This window comes from Nomascus leucogenys, chromosome X, assembly GCF_006542625.1.
Source record: "Nomascus leucogenys isolate Asia chromosome X, Asia_NLE_v1, whole genome shotgun sequence".
Taxonomy (NCBI): domain Eukaryota; kingdom Metazoa; phylum Chordata; class Mammalia; order Primates; family Hylobatidae; genus Nomascus; species Nomascus leucogenys.
In genome coordinates this window covers 70332632-70340195 of record NC_044406.1, presented here as the reverse complement: position 1 = coordinate 70340195, position 7564 = coordinate 70332632, and the positions used below count along the sequence as shown (strand labels likewise).

The window sequence follows — 7564 nt, the reverse complement described above, 5'->3', positions numbered from 1 at the left end:
ATGTCTAAAATCAGGATTATGGAGACATAATTTACGTAGAATAAAATTCACCTGTTTAAAGTGTTTTAGAATACATCCACAGAGGGGCGAGTGTGGTGGCTCACGCCTGTAGTCCCAGCACTTTGGGAGGCCGAGGCAGGTGGATAATGACGTCAGGAGTTCGAGACCAACCTGGTCAAGATGATGCAACCCCGTCTCTACCAAAAAATACAAAAATTAGCCAGGCGCGGTGGTGGGCACCTGTAATCCCAGTTACTCGGGAAACTCAGGCAGGAGAATCGCTTGAACCCAGGAGGCAGAGTTTGCAGTGAGCCAAGATTGCACCACTGCACTCTAGCCTGAGCGACAGAGCAAGCCTCTGTCTCAAAGAAAAAAAGAAAGAAAGAAAGAAAAAAGAATACATCCACAGAGTTGTGTAACCATTACCACAATTTAATTTTGTAACTACTTTATCACCTAAAAGAAACTTTGTACCCATTAGACTTTAGTCTCTATTTCCCCTCAAACTCTCTACCCCAGGCAATGACCAGTTTACTTTCTATATCTAGTTTATCTCTTTGAAATTTCACATAAGTGAAATTATACAATATGTAGTGTTTTGTAATTTGTTTCTTTCATTTAGCATGCTTTTAAGGTTCATATGTGTTGTAGCATGTATTAATACTTTACTCCTTTGCATTACTGGATAATACTGCCTTATATGTCCGCAGCTCATTTGTTTATCCATTTACCAATTGATGGGCATTTGGGTTATTTCTATTTTTTGGCTATTATGAATGACTCTGTTATAAACATTTGTGTACAAGGTTTTATGTGGACATATGTCTTCATTCCTTCTAGAAGTGGAATACCCTGGACATATGGTAGCTCTAAGTTTAACCTTTTGAAGAACTGCCAGACTGTATTCCAATGTGGATGCATCATTTTACATTCTCGACAGCAGAATATGAAGGTTCTATTTTTTTCCACATTTTTATCAACCCATTTTATCATCTTTCTTTTGGATTATAAATATCTTAGTGGGTGTAAAGTGCTATTTTATTGTGGTTATAATTTGTATTTACGTAATGACTAATGATGTTGGCTAGGAACTGTTGTGGATCCACAGCACAACACAGCTGCCCCGTGGAAAAAGTGACCAGGCTGTTTTCCAGGGTCCCTGATTTCACTTCTCTGTACTGGGCATGGTTTCCTGACCTGAGACTTCAGCACAACTACCCTTCCTCCACATGAACACTGCAGTTGGAGGCAGCTCTGCATTTCTCTCAGGAGGACATCTAAGAAACAACTCACAATCCCTTTGCCATTGCAGCTGCAGTGATACTGCCCTAACTGCCCTCAGGCAGGGAAAGGAACAAAGGGTCTAGTCACTGTGTTCACATGTCCAGCACACGGAAGTCATGATATGGAGAGGTATCCAGTCCCTTTTCCTTGTGAGCCCCCAACTTCACTTTTCACCAGGCAGGGCCCTAGCTCAGGACCTCAGTTTAGCTGCCCCACCCACAACTGAGCACACCTACAGGTAGTGGCACTGAGTTTCCCTGGGGAAGATCTTCCAGAGGCAACCAACAGCCCCTCTGCCACTGTCACAGCAGTGGTTCTGTCCCTGCTGTCCTCAGTGTAAGGAAAGAAACAAAGAGCCTAAGGACTTCACACATGCTCCCAGCATGCCACAGTCACATAGAGAGAGGAGCTCAGTCTCTTCTGCCTGTGAGTTATTGACCTCTGCTCCTCAAAAAGCAGAGCTCCAAGCTCAGGACAGCAGTGCAGTCACCCTGTCCCCTGGATGAACATACCCAGTAACAGCGTCTCCACATTTCTCTTAGGTGAAACTCCCAGAGCCATCTGAAATCTCCTCTCCCACTGCCATTGCAATGATACTGCCCTTGCTCCCCTTAGATTGGGAAAGGAGAAAATACTCTGAGGGCTTTAACCACACCTCCAGAAAGCTGCAGAGGGAGAAGAGGCCAATCTGCTTCCCTTGTGATCCACTCACCCCCAGTTGTTACCAAGCAGCACCCCCTCCCCCTGGCTTGAGCCCACAGTGCAGCCACTCCAATCACATTAGTTGATAGCGGCTCCGCATCTCTGTGGTGTAAAGTTCCATGAGACAAGTGAACCTCTGTAACACCCACTGCTATGGTCCCTTCCCTTGCTGCCTCCAAGGTGGGGAGGGAACATAAAGCCTGAGCTTACCCCAGACGTGCAGTGTGCAGCCTGGGAGTGCCAAGCCAAGATCTGCATCCAGTACTCAAGTGGGAAAGGAATAAAACTTTCAGAGCACTAGGAAGGACCATGATTGCAATTGTGAAAAAACACAGATAAGCCATGTGATTGAGCAAGAGGCTGCATACTGGCCATTTTGCTTAAGCACAGTCTACTAGATTGAAGACCAAAACTTCTACACCAAAATACTTTGCTAATATACTCTATGAAACCAAGGACAAGAATTCACCTACAAATAATGACCCTGCACAAAGCTTCAGCTCTCTGAATACATCCTAAAAAGAAGTCTACTGCCTGTACTCAAATCACACCACAGTTAAAAGAACAACAGCCCACACAGATGAGAAAGAACCAGCACAATAACTCCGACAATTAAAAAAGTCAGAGTGACTTCTTTCCTCCAAATGACTGCACCATTTCCCAAGAAAGACTTCTTACCTGGCTGAAATGGCTAAAATGACAGAACTAGAATTCAGAATATAGATAGTAAATGAAGATCATCAAAACTCAGGAGTGAACACCCAATCCAAGGATTCTAAGAATTACAATAAAATAAAAAAATAAGCTGGTAGACAAAGAGGCCATTATAAAAAAGAACCAAATAAATCTGATAGAATTGAAAAACACACTGTAAGAATTTCATAATGTAATCACAAGTATTTACAGTAGGATAGACCAAGCTAAGGAAAGAATATCAGGGCTCAAAGACTAGCTATCTAAAATAATTCAATAAGACTAAAAACAAAAGAATAAAAAAGATGAACAAAACCTCTGAGAAATATGAGATTATGTAAAAAAATCAAATCTATAACCCACTTGTGTCCCTGGAAGAGATGCGGAGAAAGTAAGCATCTTGGAAAACATATCTCAGAATATTGTCCAAGAAAACTTTTCCAACCTCACTAAAGGGTCAACATTCAAATTAAGGAAAGGCAGAAAACCCTTGCAAGATACTACATAAGAAGACCATCTCAAAGACACAAAATTATTAGATTCTCCAGGGTCAAAATGAAAGAAAAAAATGTTAAAGGCAGATAGAGAAAAGGGGCAGGTCACCTACAAAGGGAACCCCATCAGGCTAACAGCAGAACTTTCAGCGGAAACTCTATAAGCCAGAAGAAATTGGGGGCCAATAATCAGCATTCTTAAGGAAAAGAGTTTCCAATCAAGAATTTCATATCCAGCCAAACTAACCTTCATATGTAAAGAACAAATAAGATCTTTTTCAGATAAACAAGTGCTGAGGGAATAAGTTAACACCAGACCTGCCTTACAAGAGGTCCTGAAAGGAGTGCTAAATATGGAAAGAAAAGAATATTATCGGGACCACAAAAAGACACAAGTATACAGGCCAGTGACAGTATAAAGCAACCACACAAACAAGTTTGCATAATAACCAGCTAAAAACATGACGTTGGCAGGAGTCCCGGGCTGCCGCTGGCAACATCGTGTCACCTAGCTAAGAAAATCCGCGGGCTGGAGCCACGCGCCTGTGAACCGGAGAGGTCCCACTGCCTGAGTGGAGCCGGGCTGAGATTCTTCTCAAGTTGAGCCTCAGTGATCCTGTGGCCGAAGTTAGCGCCTTGACATGGGACAACCAGACACGTCGCCAGGAGAGAACTGAGGCACCTTCTAGCAGTTGTGACGCCAAAATCACGTCTCTGGAGACCCGCGCCCACCACCAGCCAGGCGCACCCTCGCCGTTAGCCTTCTCTGTGAGCCGTCCGGACTCCCAGCTCCCGGCCCGGCAGCCGAGCCCCAGCACAAAGCAGTCGGACCGCGCCGCCCGCCTCCCCGCTCGTGCCCCCACCTCGGTTTCCCAACTCTGCGCCGTCGGGCCGCGGCAGGATGATTGCCTCGCATTTGCTTGCCTACTTCTTCACGGAGCTCAACCATGACCAAGTGCAGAAGGTTGACCACTATCTCTACCACATGCGCCTCTCTGATGAGACCCTCTTGGAGATCTCTAAGAGGTTCCACAAGGAGATAGAGAAAGGGCTCGGAGCCACCACTCGCCCCACTGCAGCAGTGAAGATGCTGCCCACCTTTGTGAGGTCCACTCCAGATGGGACAGAACATGGAGAGTTCCTGGCTCTGGACCTTGGAGGGACCAATTTCCATGTGCTTTGGGTGAAAGTAACGGACAATGGGCTCCAGAAGGTGGAGATGGAGAACCAGATCTATGCCATCCCCGAGGATGTCATGCGAGGCAGTGACACCCAGCTGTTTGACCACATTGCCGAATGCCTGGATAACTTCATGGATAAGCTACAAATCAAAGACAAGAAGCTGCCATTGGGTTTTACCTTCTCGTTCCCCTGCCACCAGACTAAACTAGATGAGAGTTTCCTGGTCTCATGGACCAAGAGATTCAAGTCCAGTGGAGTGGAAGGCAGAGACGTTGTGCCTCTGATCCGGAAGTCCATCCAGAGGAGAGGGGACTTTGATATCGACATTGTGGCTGTGGTGAATGACACAGTTGGGACCATGACGACCTGTGGTTATGATGACCACAACTGTGAGATTGGTTTCATTGTGGGCACGGACAGCAATGCCTGCTACATGGAAGAGACGCACCAAATCGACATTGTGGAAGGTGACGAGGGGCAGATGTGTATCGATATGGAGTGGGGGGCCTTCGGGGACGATGGCTCGCTCAATGACATTCGCACTGAGTTTGACCAGGAGATTGACATGGGCTCACTGAACCTGGGGAAGCAACTGTTTGAGAAGATGATCAGTGGGATGTACATGGGGGAGCTGGTGAGGTTTATCCTGGTGAAGATGGCCAAGGAGGAACTGCTCTTTGGGGGGAAGCTCAGCCCAGAGCTTCTCAACACTGGTCGCTTTGAGACCAAAGACATCTCAGACATTGAAGGGGAGAAGGATGGCATCCGGAAGGCCCATGAGGTCCTGATGCGGTTGGGCATGGACCCGACTCAGGAGGACTGCGTGACCACTCACCGGATCTGCCAGATCGTGTCCACACACTCCGCCAGCCTGTGCACAGCCACCCTGGCAGCCGAGCTGCAGCACATCAAGGAAAACAAAGGCGAGGAGCAGCTGCGCCCTACTATTGGGGTCGACGGCTCCGTCTACAAGAAACACCCCCATTTTGCCAAGCATCTACATAAGACCGTGTGGCGGCTGGTGCCTGAATGCTATGTCCGCTTCCTCCGCTCCGAGGATGGCAGTGGCAAAGATGCAGCCATGGTGACAGCAGTGGCTTACCGGCTGGCCGATCAACACCGTGCCCGCCAGAAGACACTAGAGCCTCTGCAGCTGAACCATGACCAGCTGTTGGAGGTCAAGAGGAGGATGAAGGTAGAAATGGAGCGAGGTCTGAGCAAGGAGACTCACGCCAGTGCCCCCGGCAAGATGCTGTCCACCTACATGTGTGCCACCCCTGATGGCACAGAGAAAGGGGACTTCTTGGCCTTGGACCTTGGAGGAACAAATTTCCGGGTCCTGCTGGTCTGTGTTCGGAATGGGAAGTGGGGTGGAGTGGAGATGCACAACAAGATCTACGCCATTGCGCAGGAGGTCATGCATGGCACTGGGGACGAGCTCTTTGACCAGATTGTCCAGTGCATCGTGGACTTCCTCGAGTATGTGGGCATGAAGGGCGTGTCCCTGCCTCTGGGTTTTACCTTCTCCTTCCCCTGCCAGCAGAACAGCCTGGACGAGAGCATCCTCCTCAAGTGGACAAAAGGCTTCAAGGAATCTTGCTGTGAGGACAAGGATGTGGTGACCCTGCTGAAGGAAGTGATCCATCGTCAAGAGGAGTTTGACCTGGATGTGATTGCTGTGGTGAAAGACACAGTGAGAACTATGATGACCTATGGCTTTGAAGACACTCACTGTGAAGTTGGCCTCACCGTTGGCACGGGCAGCAACCCCTGCTACGTGGAAGAGATGCACAACGTGGAACTGGTGGAAGGAGAAGAGGGGCGGATGTGTGTGAACATGGAATGGGGGGCCTTTGGGGACAATGGATGCCTAGATGACTTCCGCACAGAATTTGATGTGGCTGTGGATGAGCTTTCACTCAACCCTAGCAAGCAGAGGTTCGAGAAAATGATCAGTGGAATGTACCTGGGTGAGATTGTCCATAACATTCTCATCAATTTCACCAAGCGTGGGCTGCTCTTCCGAGGCCACATCTCAGAGCGACTCAAGACAAGGGGCATCTTTGAAACCAAGTTCTTGTCTCAGATTGAGAGTGACTGCCTGGCCCTGCTGCAAGTCCGAGCCATTCTGCAACACTTAGGGCTTGAGAGCACCTGTGATGACAGTATCATTGTTAAGGAGGTATGCACCGTGGTGGCCCGGCGGGCAGCCCAGCTCTGTGGCGCAGGCATGGCCGCTGTGGTGGACAAGATACGAGAAAACCGTGGGCTGGATGCTCTCAAAGTGACAGTGGGTGTGGATGGGACCCTCTACAAGCTACATCCTCACTTTGCCAAAGTCATGCATGAGACAGTGAAGGACCTGGCTCCGAAATGTGATGCGTCTTTCCTGCAGTCAGAGGATGGCAGCGGGAAGGGGGCGGAGCTCATCACTGCTGTGGCCTGCCGCATCCGTGAGGCTGGACAGCGATAGAACCCCAGAAATCGGAAGGGACTTCCTCTTTCTCTCCCTCTTCCCTGTTTCAAATTACAAGATGTCAACCCTTTGTGTCAGAGAGAGACCCCATGGCTTTTCCTTGGCAGAGAGGACCCCACTGCACTGGGTTTTGTCTCTGCATCTCATGGTAGAGCTTGGTGGCCGAGCTTGGCCCTATTAAGATAAATACAGTTCCAAATAAGGATTTGTTCACGTGTCACAACCATTCCCATTGGTTCTCTTAAAACATGAAAATTGTCACCCTCAGTAATCCCCCTTGCCAAATTCCATGTCCCTGTATAATTCTACAGGATGGGGACACTAATGAAGATATGGTTGCTTCACCTTGGAGCCTGAACATGACATTTCTAGCTGGGGTGCATCCCCCAGCACTGACGTTGTTACTGATTCTCCTGTCAGAGATCTGAGAGGTCTCCACTGAGGATGCGAGCCTGATTGTCCTACAGGCAGACGTGGGGAGGGTGGAGGGGCGACAGTGGAGAGAAATCCATGGATATCCACGCAGCAGCCCCTCTTTTACCTCATCTACAAGAATTTGCCCTGTGGATTCCAGCATTTGCTATTCCTGGAATCAAGGAATCCCAAGTCTGGGCAATGAAACCAAAGCCAGGAGTTGACGCATCCCGCAGTCGGGCCAGCCTTCGCACCTCAGCGGGGTGCACACGTTATCCACGAACAATGGACCTTTGGGGAAGGGGGAGTTTTTAGTTTG

General features: G+C 48.5%; 1 pseudogene; it reads left to right on the top strand.

Annotated features, from left to right (window-relative positions):
- The first annotated feature begins 4074 nt into the window (after positions 1-4074).
- On the top strand, positions 4075-6828 carry LOC100591323 (annotated as a pseudogene).
- The last annotated feature ends 736 nt before the right edge of the window (positions 6829-7564 follow it).